General features: G+C 40.8%; 1 protein-coding gene across 1 annotated transcript in view; it reads right to left on the reverse strand.

Annotated features, from left to right (window-relative positions):
- The window catches only part of MAD1L1 (mitotic arrest deficient 1 like 1), a 4,750,917-nt gene that overhangs the window by 1,760,862 nt on the left and 2,970,732 nt on the right, over positions 1-19,323 (reverse strand). The gene's annotated exons all lie outside the window — the stretch shown is intronic.

Raw genomic sequence — 19,323 nt, forward strand, 5'->3', positions numbered from 1 at the left:
CCTCCCAGTGCCTGTCTTAACTCTTCCCTAAACTCCACTTCACAATCACCCTTTTTTAACTTCCACCATTTAATCCTTGGCACAGCTTTCACACTCCTCCTCCTCTTCTTGATCACTAACGTCATTCTACATACCACCATTCTATGCTGCTTAACTACACTTTCCCCTGCCACCACTTTACAGTCTCCAATCTCCTTCAGACTGGCCCTCCTACATAGGATATAATCCACCTGTGAGCATCTTCCTCCACTCTTCTACGTCACCCTATGCTCCTCCCTCTTCTTAAAATACGTATTCACCACAGCCATGTCCATCCTTTTTGCAAAATCCACTATCATCTGACCTTCTGCATTCCTCTCCTTAACACCATACCTACCCATCACTTCCTCATCCCCTCTGTTCACTTCACCAACATGCCCATTAAAGTCCGCTCCAATCACTAGTCTCTCACACTTGGGTACACTCACCACGACTTCATCCAACTCGCTCCAAAATTTCTCTTTCTCATCCATCGCACACCCAACTTGTGGAGCATATGCACTAACATTCATCATTACACCATCAATTTCGAGCTTCATAAACATCACTCTGTCAGACACTCTCTTCACGTCTAAAACACTCTTGGCATATTGTTCCTTTAGTATAACCCCTACCCCATTTCTCCTGCCATCCACACCATGATAAAACAATTTGAACCCGTTTCCTAAACACCTGGCCTTACTTCCCTTCCATCTGGTCTCTTGCACACACAATATATCAACCTTCCTTCTCTCCATCATATCAGCTAGCTCTCTTCCTATTCCAGTCATACTGCCAACATTCAAAGTTCCTACCCTCACTGCTACACTCCTAACCTTCCTCCTATCTTCCTGCCTTCGGGCATGCCTTCGCCCTCCTCTTCTCCTTCGGTCATCAGTAGCCCAATGTATGCAGATATATATATATATATATATATATATATATATATATATATATATATAAAACAAACAAAATCGGACCAGAAACCACTTGAGATCACCAAAATAATAAACATAAAATCTTTATTAAAAATACCACACTTAAGCGCTTTCATTCTCCAATTAGAACTTCATCGGAACTATTAAATTACAACCACCTCTACTTATTTATATACACACCGACCAATATACCACTTCCTTTTAGTCACATGCCTGTAATTGATTAACCTTTTTAAAAAATATTCCTACATAATTAATTTATACTATTACTCTCAATTCATAGTGCTTCAATCTCAGAACAGGACCCAAATAACAACTTTCATTTAAGCCTGGCGGGGTTGTGGCATTCAATTTAAGTTGCCATTTCAACTCTTTCAAACTAAGGTGTTCATCCCTTATACATCCCTGGGGATCCAATTTAATATGGTCAATAACCCTAAACTCAAATTTGTGGGTAGAGCATTGTAAAACATGTTTAATTAATGCACTGGTGGATTTGCCCTTTTTAATATCCGAGAGATGTTTGTAAATCCTGTCCCTCAATCTTCTCGAAGTTTTTCCCACATAATACACCAGGCATAATAAACATGTAGCTAAATACATTCCATTTTATGACACACAATAAAAATGCCCATTCACCTTATATTGTACCTCATTTATGCAATATTTATTCCCCTCAATAATATAACCACACTGGGGACAAGCACCACATTTAAAGGTATCCTCTCTCCCCATAGGCTGACTACCACTTCTTTTATTTTCCAATAAATAAATAATTAAATGATTTATCTTTTCTGTATGTAATAACAGGGAATTACCCATCTTGTTCATTAAAAGGGGGTCCACCATAAAGATTCTCCAATTATTTTTGATGCTCTCTGTTACTATCAAGCTATCCAAAGTATAAGTGACAATAAATGCTGCTTTACCAAAATTGCCATCACTGTTCTTTAAACCCCATTCTTCCCTTACCAGTTGTCTGCTATTGTTGAGAATAGGTTTACGCACCTAAACATCTTTTCCCAATAACTTCTGTCTTAATCTCATTTTAAAAAAGCCTCTAGATGACCTCTAGTAATAAACATCTTAAGCACCTTGTCACATTCAGAAATAAATGTACTGAAATCTTTTGTTATCCTTGCAAGCCTAACTAGCTGGCCCTTAACTACAGATTTCTTTTGATGTTGTGGATGTCAGATAGAATAATGTAAATAATTAAAATTAAAAGAACTTGGCTTGCAAAGTATACTAGATGTCAAGCATCCATTCACATCATCCTTACGAATCAAAATATCCATTCTGATATTACGAAATTCGCAAACAGAGCACACCCTGCTCCCATAGCCACCCCTACTGTTTGTTTAAAATATTGCCCTTCAAAATATAAAAAAAAACTTTTTTTAACACAACTTCCATAAGGGTGACTATGGTTTTTACATTGTCAGAAGTCATTCCCCTACACTTAAAAAGTTGTTCAAACCATAATAATCCAAGTTGTGGGGAATGACTGAATATAAATTATTCACATCTATCATGACCAAGATGGAACTAGGATGAAAGTTTGCATTATTCAGTAATTCTAAAAAGTGCCAAGAGTCTTTACAGATTTGTCTCAATCTAGAAAGATGACTTTGTAACTTTATGTCTATAAATTTAGCTGTAAAAAATGTTTTGGAACATTTTGCATCTACAATGGGTCTAAATGGGGGTTGGTGGATATTTGTATGCAATTTCAGTATTCCAAAAATACAAATTACCACTGGTATATCATTAACCATAAAGTCATAGTCCCCCTTTTGTAATGAGAACTTCTAGCAACAGATCGTACATTAAGTCTATTTTGGAATATGCTTTATTAATTTCAATTTTTGAAATAGCTGCATAAGTATCCTCCAACAATAAAAGATTCATTATGCAGGAATAATTCACTTTGTCCATTACCACTAACCCCCCACCCTTATCAGGTTTCACAAACCTTAAACTTACATCCCCTGTAATATCTGCCAACAACTTATATTCCTTTTTTGACATGTTAGCATACTTTACATTTTTCATCACAAATTTTCTGAATGTCCATTTCACAGACTTTATCAAATAACTGCAACTCTTGCTTTACTGGTGGATTGAACACACTTGGCCTATGTAAATTACTAGTCACGTTAGTCGTTACTTGATGATCAACCACAACCTCACTTTCAATTTCCTAATAAATAACTTTAAGTCAATTAAAGTTTCTGTAATGTTTGCTCTCCTAGCTGGTACAAAGGTTAAAAGATCGGCATGAGCTGTATGTAATTGGTTAAAAGATTAGTTATAAATATTGAAATCTTTCAAGGAGTTTGTAATAACATTCAATGTCATATTTCCATCATCAGTTTCCATTAAAAATTCAAAACTTACTTCCTTTGTCAGTTCTTCTTGTATATTTCCTTGGGTCTGGCTCCCAGCATTAGATGCATCTCATTAGTGGTTTGTGTTTGGGGGCCGTTGTTCTGAAATTGAATACTCAATTCTTTCCAACCTCCTTACAGCTTCTTGCTCGAAAGGGATCCCGCCCCTTGCTGTGCCTGTATTAGTAACATCAGGAGAGGTAGGCAGATCCAAATTACCCTGATTGGTGGTTGAACTCTGGTTACCTCGATAACCTGGTGGATTAGGATAAGCCCCTTTCATTTTCAAACTCAGCAAGACCTCTTAAAAACTTTTTGGTTTTATGCTCTAATAGTTTATTGCATTCAGAATCCACTTTCGTGAACAAGTTCAAATAGTTGGTCTCAAACTTAGGAAATAAAAGATCATCTCGATTGTTTTTATTCAGAGTCAAATTCAGAGGACAAATGTTCAAGTTATACATTATTATGCTTTACCAGCAGCCACACAGTATCTATGCCCGTTTGGTTACATAAATCATGTAAATCAGCTAATAAGCCTGGATTCTCTGCTGCTCCGTTAGGGTATCTCCACATTCTTAAACCTCTAGGAATACATCTTGCTTCTATATTTTTCATTAAATAGGGATTTTCCAGTTGGATTTTTTTTTTTGAATTTACGTAATGCCTTATCAGCTAACTGTTCAATCATAGAAGGAGTGGGTCCATTTTTCCATAAACTCACACCCACACTATTGTCGATATTAAAATGTAAGCCATTGGTTCTCCATTCAGAGAACTGAAAGGAATTAAATATGTTAGTCTCTAGATTTTGGCTCCCATTTCCAGTTTGTTGAGTTAAAGGTAAACCAAGGCTCAAATCTGTATTATTCCTTTTGTCTTGAATGAAAGTTGTTCTTTGGTTCCTGTTCTGAGATTGAAGCACTATGAACTGTGAATAAAAGTATAGATTAACTATGTAGGAAATTTTTTTAAAAAGGTTAATCAATTACAATCATGTGACTAAAAGGAAGTGGTATATTGGTCGGTGTAAGTAGGGTTGGTTGTAATTTAATAGTTCTGATGAAGTTCTAATTGAAGAACTAAAGCACATAACTGCTCAAATAAAACAAGAAATCAGCAGTCGATCACTTACATAACTTCTGGAAGCGGGATTTAACTTTTGCCTGTATGATACATAATGCAAGGTAATCAATTTAGAGACACAGGAGAAGATGACAAGCGTTGCTGAGTTCTGTGGAAATGAGCCACAACCTGTATAAACGTGCCAAATTTATACAGGTGCTTAAAACACGTGAAACTGGCTTCTAAGCCCTCTGGCCAATAAGACTACACTTACAGCTTTCTTGCGTGTTTCCCAGCTTGAAAAGACCAGGCTGCCACCTACTGCGATACAATTTGGAGTTTGTTTTCTTTTTTTTTATTTGGAGGAGAGATCCTCAACTTTGAGTAGAGGGGGGGTTCCATCTCTAGCTACTGACAACCCTCTCAACATACACAACCATTTTTGGTTCTCAGTTACTAATTTGAGTTACTACACAAAGCAAACATTTCAAAAGCATGGAAAGAAAACCATGCTATGTGGCACAGTAATACTTCCTGGAGCTTTACACAGCACTGTCCAGCTACCTCCTGCAGCCCACAATCTCCCCAGCCCCCAACCAGTTTCTTTAAGAATGAGAAATAAAAAAATATATATTTTTTTAACTAACCTATTATTTTTATATATTTATGTATGTATTTAGTTATTTCTATCGGATGAAATCCCCTTAACACTGCTGTCCCACACAGCTTCACTGTACAGTTGTGTTCCAAGCTACAATGTCTACAAGTCCTTCCTCTATTTTTGTGTTGTTGTTGACAGACTACCTGGTTTCCATCCACATCCCAAAGATGTGCTGAAGGTCTGCTGTGGGTTACACTTAAAAACATCTAAAACTCATAACATCTAAATTCAAAACATCGAAACTTTGCATCACATCATCGAACACTACAAATCACATAAAAATAATATCCACCTATAACAACACAAAACTAACACTCCTGCACCCCCCCCCGTAAATTAAATATACCAACTCCAAGACTGCACTACAATGAGAAAAAGTTATTTCCGAACCCCACTGTATCGCAATCACCATAAAGAATGTACACAATGTCTAGATCACTTACCTGTATAGCCTAAAACCCACATACAGTGTGGCAAAATAAACACTACATAAATAGTATAAATTCCTACACTATATAAATAACTACATAAATAAAAACTACATCTCATACTGATACCACAAGAATAACAGATTAAACTATAACATTTACATGTTTCATGATACACTATTCCATATTATACATTTTCGATGTTATGAAATTCGATTGTTATGGGTTGTAGATGATGTGGTCTCGATGTTTTGAATTTAGATGTTATGAGTTTTAGATGTTTTGAAGTGTAACCCTACTGGGATAGATCTCCCAACTCCTGGATGTGTGTGCCCCTGAGCCGGGTAAATGAGTACAAAAAATGTAGTGGTCATGAGCTTAATAACCTGTGAACCTAAGCAAAGCTGAGCGCAGACTTCCTACCCTAACTCACTGTCTTTAAAACATGCATTGTTGTTATAGTGCATAAAAAGAAGTGGAAGAGTTGCAGGAAAAATACGGCAAAAAGAAAAAATGTCAAGAATTTTGATTCTTTTCCCTTTAGAAAACAAATTCCTACCTTTCTTACTGGATAATACGGAAGAAACTTCAAGGTCAAAATGATCTGTAGATACAGAATTTTAATGCTAAAAGGGAAGGATTCATGAGATGAACTTGTGAGATACACTCTGTACACCTGGGTTTGAGTCCCTCAATATACAGTATTGTGTAACTGAACAAATCACTTACAAAATCTTGAAAATTACTCCTGCAAAGAAAACACTTGTGCTCTGTGAATCTTATCCAGTTAAGTATCACCCAACATTTTAATAAAATAAGAGAGAATGTTTATTCTAGCCTGTCTTCTTCATTCTGTCAAGCTCCAAGCAGCTTCACTAGCTGATTTACTCTTATAATAAAACAAATGGACAGAACTGAGTGAGAACACCATGATCAATTTTAAAAGTGAAAGACTTTCTGTTTCTTCTTAGGGAAGAATCATCACACAGATGTGAAGCTGTGTTTCCCTGGACAAAGTAAACAACTTCATTAAGAAGCACATCACTTTCTGAAGAAAATTACTTTTCTTCATCAGACTCAGGCACAACTAGACACAGTTTACTGCTATCTCATCAAACACCTAGAACATCTGAAATTATTTTGTTTCCTTTTTTGTATTAAAAGCTTAAAATAGAGCTGCAAAGATTAAGTCTGCATTATCACCTTCTGAAGAAACGAGCATTTCACAATCAAATGGCATAGTATTCCATTGTAGAGAAACCTGCATATGTTTTATTAGCTTGAGTTTACATTCCATCATTTGTAGCAAAATTATTAAAAGAACCTGAATAGGGAGAATAAGTCAAATGCTGCTTCCTATATTTGCTAATTAAGTGTATTTTACTGCATCCAATATTTTAGCTAATACTTGTGCCTCCTTCCTGACAATTGTGTTATTTAACCTGGTTGCTATACAATGAATTTCATATTTCCACTATCTACTCTACAATAAAATGTAAATTGCTATTACAATTTATTCTGCTTAATATTCCGGTTGCTGATTTCATGTGCTTTACAATATTCACATTTTGATACATTATTTTATTGTTCTAATAATTCCCTTAGTAAAAAGATTTTCTGAAAAAAAATATTACTGCAGGGACTAGGTGACTGATAAAACATATGAACCAAAAATGTTTAATTAACAGTTAGTTGGGTGTTTATTCTTTTTATTCACTTTACTTTTTTGTTTCTCTTTGTTAACGCTATTACAAGTTCTTCTGTTTAATATTCTTGTTGCTGTTTTCATGTGCTTTACAATGTTCATATTTTGATACTTTATTTTATTGTTCCAATAATACCTTTTCATGTTGAGATTAAAATGAGTTTACTCTGGTCGCATCAAATGGTCCTTGCTGCACTCTTTGTCCTTGTGCCTCTATTTCATTTCCTCAGATTTTTAAATGAATGAAAAGTCTAGTGTGTTTACATGCTTTTCAGACATCTTCCCTTCCATTCCCTTGATGTTCAAGGCCTTCCTCTAGATGTTTCCCAGTTGGTTCTGATCCTTTCCCCTGTAGGTTCTCCGATAATTGCATACCATATTTCAAATGCTGTCTCACCACCATTTGAGAGAGTGGGCCAATAATTTTCCTGTCCCTGCTGCTTATGTCCTGCAGTATACAACCCAAAATTTTGAAGGCTGTTCATGCTACCTTATATATTTGTGTCTAATGGCACACAGTCAGTGAAATTAGTCCTTTTCAACAGCAATGTTTCTGAGCACAGTGACTCCTATTATCTGACCTGTGGAATGTTATGCCCAGAATGCAGAATCTTGCATTTACATTAGGTTAACTTAAACTACTTCCTCCCTGACCACCTGTAAAGGACATGCAGGCCTCTTTCAAGGACTCTTCCCTTGCAGAGGATTGTAGTCCTCATCTTTTTTCATCTATAAATAGGTTTAATCTGATAGTTACTTCCAGTAACAAACACAAACTAAATAAGATGTAGTGGGTCATTTCCAGTGGTCAAATGCTTTGTTTCGGATAGCCACATCAAGAATCATCCTGCGAGATCTTCATCTCAGATACCTCTCAACCCAGTTTCTGTCCTGATTCTAGCCTTTCAGTATACTAATTACCCTTTCAAATGGTAGCAAATTGAACTTACAAAAATTCAAGAAAATATCATGTGGAATCCCCCCCCACTTCAACTCTGCAATTACCCAATCACAGAACTGTCGAAGGCTTAACTATCAGCTGTTCTTAGCATTGATGCTACACTGACTTGGGTACTGAAACTTCTCTCTCTTAAAAGACTTCAAAAGAACAGTTGTGTAATACATTACCATACTTTTAGAGGTCCAAATATCCAGACAAATAACTACTGAAGATTGGCTTAGTAATGGGAAGTACCCTGCCAAGGATACCACCCATCTGTACAGTCTACTAAAACTTGACTATCTTCCTCCTACAACCAATGCGTGAGACTGCCCAAGTAGAAGGTGTCTGAGGTTAGATAAAGTTGATGGTAAAAACAGGTGCACCTCAATCGAAGGACATAAAAAAGGAGTACAACATGAAACAAGAGAAAGGAGGAGGAAGGATGCATATACTGCAACAGTGATCTATTTGGGCATATACTGTTATAAGTTCTTACACAAGTATACGTTGTCCATCATTAGATCACTGTTGTAGAACTGCTTACTAATGACAGGATTCTCAAAGTTTTTATACTGACTGGGAGGAGGTCTGAGGAATGGAACTGGGTTTAGAATGCCTTGAATAATGGAGCTGGCAAAACCACTTCTGGCCCTAGAAAAAGCATATATTTTGTACTGCTTAGTACAGGTGTGCACGGAAGACCAAGCGGCTGCTTCTAGAATAGTTTTTAAATCCTAAACCTTGAAAAAAAGACATGTGAAGTTGCAACAGCAGTCACAGAATTAGCTAAGACCTGGCCCGAAGGGATTTTACATGAAAAGTGTAACAAAAGAAAATAGCAAGATAAATACATATGGAATGTTTTTATTATAATTATTATTATTACTACTGATACTTTTACCTACAAAGTAAACAATTTGTCAGATTTTCTCTTGAGCTTAGTTTTCTCTAGATAAAATCTTAGTTGTCTGTGAACATAAAATAAATGAAGACTCCCCCAACCCCCATTTTGAGGGTTAGGAAAATGTTGGCACATGGATGGATTGGTTTAAAGACATTTCATACATAATCTGTCATAAAAGAAGGATTAGTCCCAAGTGTAACCCTGTCTTTATGAAAGGTCAGAAAGAGTGAAGAAGATATGAGAGCTTGTAGCTCTGAAATCCTTTCAGCAGAAGTCAGATCCACAAATAAAACTGTCTTCCATGTACAGAATTTCAAAAAGAACCAGAAGAGGCAGGTACAAAAGGAGAGAGGATTGACTTTTCCAATACACAGTTCAAGCTTCAAGGAGAAAAAGAAGTTATGTACCTACCATAACGTTCCATGTTAGTTTTCTTCATCTCACCTTCTTTCTTGCTGTTTGGGTGTGGAGCTGATCCTCGGCTCCGACTCGGCCATCTTCTACAGTTCAAGAGCTGTTTACTGGCTCGAGGCTACCCCTTATCCCAGCTTGCCCAGCATCAGCTACCCAGATCTTGTTTGTGTTAGCACACACTAGACATAAGTAGAGTAACCAGTTCCTAAAAACTGGTTGTCCAATACACCTAAACAAGGAAAGAGTTATAAATTACCTGGCATGTGAAGTAATAAAAGATGCTCAGCCAGTGAAAACAAAAGGGAACTCCTCACAGTCCTCTAGGAAGGGGGAAGGAGGGAGGGACGCAATAAGGAAGGCAAAATGAAGACAACTAACATGGAACGTTATGGTAGGTACACAACTTGTTTATGTTAAGTTGTCCATCTCACCTTCATTCTTGCTGTTTGTGACAGCGTCCCTAGCACCTACAATCCCGGGTGACTCATTGGAACAGACTCTTCAGAACAGTAGAACCAAAGGAAGCTCTGCTCCAGGAGACCATATCTACCTTGTAATGAGGGATAAACGTGTGAGGGTTTGCCCAAGTGGCAGCTGCACAGATTGAGTCTATGGGCAACCTAGACTGAAAAGCTACGGAGGTGGCTAATGCTCTAGTGGAATGACCTTTTGGTTTAGCTAGTAGCTCTTTATTTCGTAACTGATAAATAAAGGCAATATTATCAAATAACCATCTGGATAAGGTCACTTTAGAAATTGGAAGGACTTGTTTGTTGAAAGCATAAGAAAGAAATAACTGGTCTGACTTTCTTAGTTCCTTAGTTCTATGGAGATAAAAATGCAATTGTCTGTGTACATCCAATTGGTGGAGCTTGTATTCTGCCTTGTTGCTGTGATTAGGAAAGAAAACTGGGAGATCTATGGATGGATTTAAATTGTTCTCTGAGCAGACTTTAGGAATAAAGGATGGATCGGTCCTCAGAGAAATTCTGTCCTTGTGAAACACCAGGTAAGGAGGACGAACACACAGTGCTTGAAGTTCTGAACACGTCTAGCTGAAGTGATAGCAACCAGAAAAAGTGTCTTCCAAGAAAGAAATTTTAAAGAACATGATGCCGCCGGTACAAAGGGAGGCAAAATTAAGGAAGCTAAAACTAAATTGAGATCCCAAGGAGGAGGAGGATCTCTAACTGGGAGTCTAAGAAGAGCTGTTCCTTTCATAAAGGCCTTGCAGAGCTTATGAGACATTATGCTAGAATTAAACATACTGATACGAAAATTAGAAATGGCAGCTAGTTGTACTCTAATGGCAGCGGAAGCCACACCAGACTGAAAAAACTGTGCTAGAAATTCAAGAATTTGTGGACTGGGGCTGAGAAGGGATCCAAATTTCTAGATTCTGCCCAGTAAGAAAACCGTTTCCATTTACAAGCATATGTTTTCCTCATAGTAGACTTATGTGAGGAAACAATAATATCACGGACTGCTGGGGAGATACTGGAAAGCCTGGCTAAGGTTGGAGGTGGAGTAACCAAGCTGTGAGCTGGAAAGTATGAAGGGATTGGTGCAACCTGCCTGACTGATGAATCAGAAGATCTGGAACTGGGTCCAGAATCCAACGTTATCCAGAAGGTGGAGGTGTAGGAATGGGAACCATATCTGTCGAGGCCAATATGGGGCAATGAGGATAATTTTGCAACCCAACGATTTTGCTTTCTGTATGAGTCTTGGAATTAGGGGGAAAAGCGTAAAGGAGTCTCTGAGGCCAATCGTGGACTAGAGCATCTCTGGGTATATGACCTGGAAGAGGAAGTAGGGAGAAGTAGCTACTGCATTTGTTGTTGAGAAGAGTGGCAAATAGGTCGCAGCAAGGCTGTCCCTATTTGCGGAAGATAAGATCTGCGACTTCCTGATTCAGAGACCAATTGTGAGGCATGAGGATAGCTCTGCTGAGCCTGTCCGCTATGACGTTGGATTTCCAAGGGATTTGCGCTACTATCAGAAACCATTGGGAGGAAATCGCCCATTGCCACAGTGTGAGTGCTTCTTGGCACAAGGGGTAAGACCTGGTCCTGCCCTGTTTGTTGATGTACCACACCACTGACATGGTGTCCGTTTGGATTGCAATGGTCTCGGAAGGAAGAGAGTCTTGAAGGGCTTGCAACACTAGCAGAACTGCTCTTATTTCTAGGATATTGATATGCAGATGGTACTCGTGAGGTTGCCAAGTGCCTTGGACTGTCCTGCCTAGATAATGCCCTCCACCCACCCTATCAGGGAGGCATCTGTGGTCACTGTGGCTACCGGAGGAGGTTGTATGAAAGGTCTGCCCTGAATTACTAGTGGGGAGATCATCCACCAAGAAAGGTGCCTTTTGCATGTTTCTGTGATCAGGATCATGTGAGACATGGGTAGTTCCTGGAAAGACCACTGTGTGAAAAGAAGCCACTGAAGGATTCTCATGTGGAAACACGCTAATGGGACAAGAAGAATGGCAACTGCCATGGAGCCTAGGGCTTGGAGGACATGTCTGACTTGAACCCATTTGCTCTGCATTAGAATTAACACTTGTTGACAAATAGTGGAAACTCTTTCCTGTGGTAATCCTGCAAACATTTCTTTTGTGTTTAATTCTGCTCCTATGTATGTGATAGTCTGACAGGGCAACAAGGCAGACTTTTCGAAATTTACTGTAATGCCTAGTTGAGTGCATGATGTGATTGTACAATCCCGTGCCTCTAAGAGTTGACGCTGGTGGTAGCAGTCAGGAGCCAGCCATCTAGATAGGGAAACACCTGGAATCCTTGACGCATCAGGTGAGCCGTGACTACTGCCATACACTTGGTGAACACCCTGGGGGCTGAGGTGAGACCACAGGGCAGAGCTCTGAACTGGTAATGACTGGCCCCTACCCAGAAGTGAAGAAATCTCCTGGAGCATCTGTCCATCTTGATATGGTAGTACGCGTCCTGAAGATCTATCGAGCACATCCAATTGTCCTGACCCAGAAAAGGGAAAATGGACTGCAGGGTTACCATCCGGAACTTTTCTTTTTGTACAGATTTGTTCAATCTGCTGAGATCCAATATTGGTCTCCAGTCCCCTGTCTTTTTTGGTACTAAAAAGAATCTTGAGTAAGTTCCGGATCCTAGTTGGTCTGCGGGGACTTCTTGAATGGCTCTTTCTTCTAGCAGTCTTGAAACGTCTGTGACTGCTTGATCCCTTAGATTGGGTGAAACATCTGGGATGGGCTTTTTTGATTCTATGGGGGATTGATGGAAGGGAATTTTGTAACCTCTGGATATGATGGATGGTACCCATCTGTCTTGTTATATTTTGCCAGGCTTTTGGGTACAGCGAAAGTCTTCCCCCGACTGCCTCCAGAGGTGAGCAGTTGGGCAACCCTTCAGGGATGCTGGAAGGGCTTGGCAGAGAATGCTTCTCCGTCAGCCTGGTTTTGTAGTCCCCCTCTGCCACAAGGGCGGCGTCTGTTATTGTTGTTTCCCCCTCTGCCCCGGGGGAAAAAAATCACCACGTGTGTCAGGCAAGGGTCCCTGGGATTTTCGGAACCATATCTTTCCACTCTTCTGATCCTTGGGATAAGGTCTGGAAGGAGTGGAAAAATGGACTCCCACGGCAGAGAGAGTCTTGCCTTCCTGCTCACACCTGGTCAATGTGTCTTTCACCTGAGGCCCAAAGAGAAAGTAGCCATCAAAGGGAGTATTGGTGAAGGATGCTCGAAAGGGTTCTGCAAACTGACACAGCCGCATCCAAGAATGTCTCCAGAGAGCCACATCTGTCCCTGTGGCTCTGCTCACTCCATCGGCTGCATAGGAAATCAGCCTAATGGAGGAGTTGACTATGGAATTAAGAGTCGCAAGCTGAGAAGCTACTTTGGCTGGTGCTCCCTCAGCTGTAGGATCTTGAAGGGCATCTCTAAGCTCTTTCAGGAGATCCCTTTGAAGACGTGTAAAATGGCATAGATAGTTCAGGGACCTCATTGAAAAGGTTGCTGAAGCAAACATTCGCTTTCCATATCTGTCCATCATCCGAGACTCTCTGTTCGGAGGATGAACAGATGAAAAGGTTTCTGCTCTTTCTTGGTGGCTGCTGCTACCACCATGGTATCAACGGGCACACCTTTGGAAAGGAATTGCTTGTCCTGGGGGGCTGTAATAAATTTGTTTGGTCTCCTCGGAGTAAGTTCCACAGAATCTGGAGCTGACCAAGCCTTTTGAGCCACTACAGACATGAGTGGATCGAAAGGAGGAGATATCCAGGAGGTGGAAGGTCGGGAACCAAATGCGTCCAGGTATACAGACTCGTCCTCGATAGGGGCTAGGGAAGTCCAGTCCCTCCTCTAAGCATTTCAAGGATGTCCGAAAAGGAAACATCTTCAGAGGGCGACCTTGGGGACCCTTCCGATTCATCCATGTCTGTATCTGAAGTGACAGACTCAGGGTAGTCTATGTGCTTCCTCTTGCACTTCTTCCGGGGAGTCTCTTCTGAGTGATCAGGGGAGGGATCACCCAATGGGGTGTCCTGGGGCATAGGTTTCCTACGCTTGGGGTCTGGAGGAGGAGTAGACGTTGGAACAGACACCAAGGAGGGAGGAGCAGATGGAGCTGGCAGTAGAGCTGTTTCGGGGGACAGCACACTCCACATGACCTCGAAGGCATCCCAACATCTAGGCAGAGAAAGCTCCAGCTCCGAAGAAACAGGAGTCTTTCTCCACATCGAGGGTGACGGCTCAGAGGCCAATGTTGGAGCAGAGCGCAACTGCTCTGAAGCTCCGAGGGGGAGAACGGGGTAGGACAAGGGTCCAATGCCACTCCCCAGCCCGGAGCCAACGAGAGAGCCTCGGCGCCCAGATCCCTCAATAGAAGGTATAATCGAGGTAATTGGAGCAGACTTCGGAACCGAAGGAGAGATGATCGGCACCGCCGGTTCTACTACCTGCGGATCCATGATTTCTGGCTCTGGGCTAAATGTAGTCGGAGGAGGAACAGAAATAGAGGCGGTTGGAGCAGATACCTATTGAGGTGGGCTGGACAGAATTTTTGCAATTGCCTGTGACTTAAGCAACCTACTTACTAGTCTCTCCACATAATGATCCGATAATCTAGAGGATCGAGAGGAGTGGGAAGAATGATGGCTACGTTCACTCTGTAACAAAGGTGACTGAGGTGCCGAGTGGATGGACTCCAAGGATGGAGACCTCAGTCTCTTAGGGCTCCGAGGCGGCTCCGAAACAGCAGATGGAGCCGACGTAGGAGTTGTCTTGTTTGTGCCAGCCGGCACCGACATACTTGGTTGGTCCAGTAAAGGAGTCGGCTCCGAAGGTGGAGCTGATGGCTTGACAGATTTAGGGGATTTCGCTGGCTGAGTACTTTTAGCCGGAGAATCCTGAGGATTCAATAATCCCCGAAGGATTAATTTGTTTTTGCGCTTCTGCAAGACCCTTGGACTAAAGGCGTGACATATAGAACAGGAGTCCTGCAGGTGAACAGCACCCAAACAATATACACATCTAGTGTGCTCATCTGTCAGAGACCTTTTCTGACAGCATGAGTCACACTTTTTGAAGCCATATACCTTGGTATCTTTAGACATTATCGTAACAACAATCACAACAACAATAATAAAAAGCTATACTACAAAAAACAAGAAACAAATAGACTTTTTTTTTTTTTTTTTTTTTACAGTTAAGGAACAGAAAGGAAAGCCTCTAATTTAAACGGCTATCCTAATGGGGGCGGGGGGACTCTAATTTAAACGAGTTCAAGGGAAACAGAAGGCCTGCAAGTTATGGAGTGGCGGCCAACAAATACACAAGAAAGCGATAAGGCATAAAGGAATATATCTAGTAAAAAAAAAAAAAAATGACCAATACTTGACAAAATTTCAAGAATAAACAACAATATATTAATAGACAAAAAGTATACTAAGCCTGAGCCAGTACCGAAGCAACCTCACAGCTGAAGCGGCAAACGAGATCTGGGTAGCTGACGCTGGGCATGCTGGGATAAGGGGGTAGCCTTGAGCCAGTAAACAGCTCTCGAGCTACAGAAGATGGCCTAGTCAGAGACAAGGATCGGCTCCGAACCCAAACAGAAAGAACGAAGGCGAGCTGGGCAACTTAACATTGGATTTTCGTGGAGGTCTGATGTGAAGGGCACCTTTCAGGAAGCGTTTACCTCATAACATGAAGAAAGAGGGGGGGCCCATAAGCAAACAGGCAGCGATGACTTACAAATGCGCATTACCAGAGGGGTATGCCAACTCAGAGTTAAGCAGCTCACACAAATATTTGAGCACAACAGGAATACCCAGTTGATAAGGGTCCCACCTTCTCTTTTAGTACCAAATAGAAAATCTCTTCCATTTGGAAATAAGATTCTTACAGCAGATTTTCTTGCCTCCTGTAATACCTACAGCACATCCTCGGTAAAGAAGTCTGAATGAGATCAAAAGCCCATCTTCCAAGCTGTCAAATCTAGAGTTTGCAGGTTCGGATAAATGAGACAGACTTTTTGTTGTGGGGTAAATTCTGGTGATTGCCCTTGGCTAGATGAAACAGAATAGAGAACCAATTTTGCCTGGGCCAAAAGGAAGGCAACAGGAGCTGTTTTGTGTGGTCCTTTGCCAAAAGGATCTTTGGAATAAGAAGAAAGGCAGGTACATACAGAATAAAGGAATTTTCCTATCCATGAGATTGATACGGTATATTTTTTTCCAAGCTTCAATGCACAAAACACTGGTTTTGAACAGTACAAGCTGTCTCTACAGAGTGGAGACAAAAATATCTATTTGATTAGTTCCTCAATGGTGGGCAATCTGCAGGATGGCTGCTCTGTGCAACATCCATTTTTGATTGTCTACCATGGATCTGTTGAGATAATCTGCCATTGAGTTAATCTCTGATGGGATGCAAGCTGCATGGAGAAAAAGACTGGTGAAGAGCAATATCCCTGCCATTATGGCTACATAGCAGAGATGCCAGAATTTCACTTTGTCCTCCTGTGATGACATACCATATGAATATAGCATTTTTGAGGACTTAAGAGTCCTGGAGACTAGAAGTGATGAAACATCTGTGGGCCAAAGATCAGGACTTTCATTTCTTTGACATTAATGTGATTATGCTCTTGTGTCTCTACTATTGTCCTTGGACATCTATGTCCATTGAAAAGGCATCTGTAGAGACTTCCTGATGGAAAGCAGGGCACAAAAAGGCAATCAAGGGTTGATTGTTATCTGGCTGATCCACCACTGAATCTCTCTCACAAGGCGTGAGAGTAGAATTGGGAAGTTTATAGGGTGGCACTGCTGTTCCCAAACTGACTTGAAGTACCAATGAGACGTCTTCATGTTAAGTTTGGCAAATGGAAACATCTCAATTACTAATGCCATGATCCCCAGGGCTACAAGAATCTCTCTTGTAAAGGTAATTTCCCAAGTCAAAGAGAATTGAAAACAATAAGTCAGAAACTGGATGTTTTTCCTATAGTTAAACAGCCATCATGCAAAAGGTTTCTTGAAAGTATATTTTCAGAAAGTTGCAGGGTGGATTCCCTTAGGTGTGGATTAAAACTTAGGCAAAGAAGCAGGTTCACAGTGAACTGTAGATCCTTCAAAGTGTTTTCCATTTAAGTGCCCTGGATTAAAAGGCCATCTAAATAGGGGCAGATGTGAATACCTGGAGTCTGCAAAATGCTGCCACTGGAACTAGACATTTTCTGAATACCCATGGAGCTGTAGACAGACTAAAGGGCAATGCACTTTTTGGGACCTGGGTGTATATGAATGTGGACAATAGGAAGCAGACTTTGGAGAGATAGCATCTTGAATTTTGGAATTCTTAGGAAAGTGTTAAGGTTAAAGAAGTCCAAACTGGGTCTCCATCTGTCTTCTTTTTTGGTAAGGGGAATAATCTTGAAAAAAATCTGTTCCTATTTGAGGTTGGATTGATTATATGATTCCCTTCTACAGTAATTCTTGTAACATTTGTAAAACCACATGGTGTTTACTTGGGCAGACTTGTGGAATTCCTGATGTAACTGGAGGGAGTTTCCAAGACGGTTTGTATCCATTTTGGATACTGATGAGTACCTTGATGTCCGATGTAATCATATTCATAGGACTAGGTTATCAACCTAAAGGTCATTTTAAGTCTAGCAGTTTCATCCCAATGTAATAACATGAAAATGCTAGGCAATATCCAAGATTGCATTTAGTGATGACCGCCCATGTCCAGGAGGGTTTTGGGCACTATTCTGGGCAAGAATTTAAGGTACCCCATCCACTCATCTAGGTTCCTCTTGAACAGTGTCACAGAGGTGCTCTGTAGCCTGTTCCAAAGATGTGAGAGTCGCTGGGAGATAAACCTGACCCTCCAGCATGTCCTATTTAAGTCGCAGGCCATATTTAGGTCCCTGGAATGGGTAAGCCTAGTCCCATTTGATTTACTGATATACAGCAAGTTCATTAGGTTTGGGTCTTGGATTGCTCTGTAAGCTAGGCAAAAGTCTCCCCTAAGTCGTCTATATGACATAGAGTATAGTGACAGGGACTTTAGTCTGTGTAATGCGCATGCTGGAGCCCCTTGATCTTCTTTGTTAGAAACTTCTGAGTTCTCTCCAGTTGCTGCAGGTGCTTTGTATGGTATATGCCATATGGGGTGCTATACTCAATTATGCGCCAGATTAGTGCCAAGAATACAGGGGTTATAACCTCTTTCGCTCTCGAGACGATGCCTTTACTGATGAAGTGTGCTACACAGAAAGCCCTCCTCACTACAGTAGACACATGGTGGTCAAAGTTAAGGTCGCAGTCATCTTGTTATTCCAGGTCACTTACCATTTCATGAGTACCTGGAGTATTGTTGTTGATTTGATAGTGTGAAGGGACGCTGTCTGTGCCAAAGGAAATGATGATGCATTTCTTTGCATTCATTCTGAGAACATGCCTAATACACCAGTTGTTGGTCTGCGTGAGACTCTCCTGGATTATATGGACATCATTTGGGGATTCAATGATTGCAACTAGTTTGCAGTTGTCTGCAAACCTGGTTAGCTACAACCCCTTAGTTTTGATCTGAACTTCTGAGAAGTATATACCAAACAATAGGGGGCCCAGCACTGACCCTGTAGCACTCTGCTGGTAACAGGTCTGATGGTTGATGTGGTGTCATCCACTTTGATAGTGTGTGTCCGGTCTGTGAGCCACTTGACAACCCATCTTACAACAAAGGGGTTTACATTCAGTTTGCTAAGTTTATTGGTAATGCCTGACTGTGGGACTGTGTCGAACGCCTTTGCCAAGTTGAGGTATGCTGTGTGCACAAATTTACCCAAGTCAATGGCCTTGGTCACATTTTCAATGAAGTCCACCATATTTAACAGGCAGGATCTACCCTGGACAAAGCCAAATTGGGTAGGATCCAGGATTTGGAGGATGCCTATGTCTATTTATGAGTTCCATAATGATATGGTCCATGGCCTTACAGATGAGGCTGGTCAGGCTTATGGGTCTAATTCCTCAGGTATGTTGCTAGGCCACCTTTGTGGAGCAGAATAACTGTTACTGTTCTCCATTCTGCAGGAATAAAGCCTGTGGTGAGGCTATGATTGAAAAGGGTACTTAATGGTGATGTTAGTTCCTGTTTTAGCCTGTTTAGAAGACAGGCTGAGATGTCATCTGGTCCCATAGAGGCTGTGTTTGTTGCCTTGGACAAAGCTTTGAGGACCTGCTGTAGGGTGCAAGGTGGGGATGTTTGGGGAAAGGTTTGTGATAAGTTAGGAGAGGACAGGGGAATGAAATTTTAACCAAAACTATCCACTAACATGTTTGCTATC

The sequence above is a fragment of the Protopterus annectens genome, chromosome 12.part0 (assembly GCF_019279795.1).
Source record: "Protopterus annectens isolate FY-2018-M chromosome 12.part0, PAN1.0, whole genome shotgun sequence".
In the NCBI taxonomy this organism is placed as follows: domain Eukaryota; kingdom Metazoa; phylum Chordata; order Ceratodontiformes; family Protopteridae; genus Protopterus; species Protopterus annectens.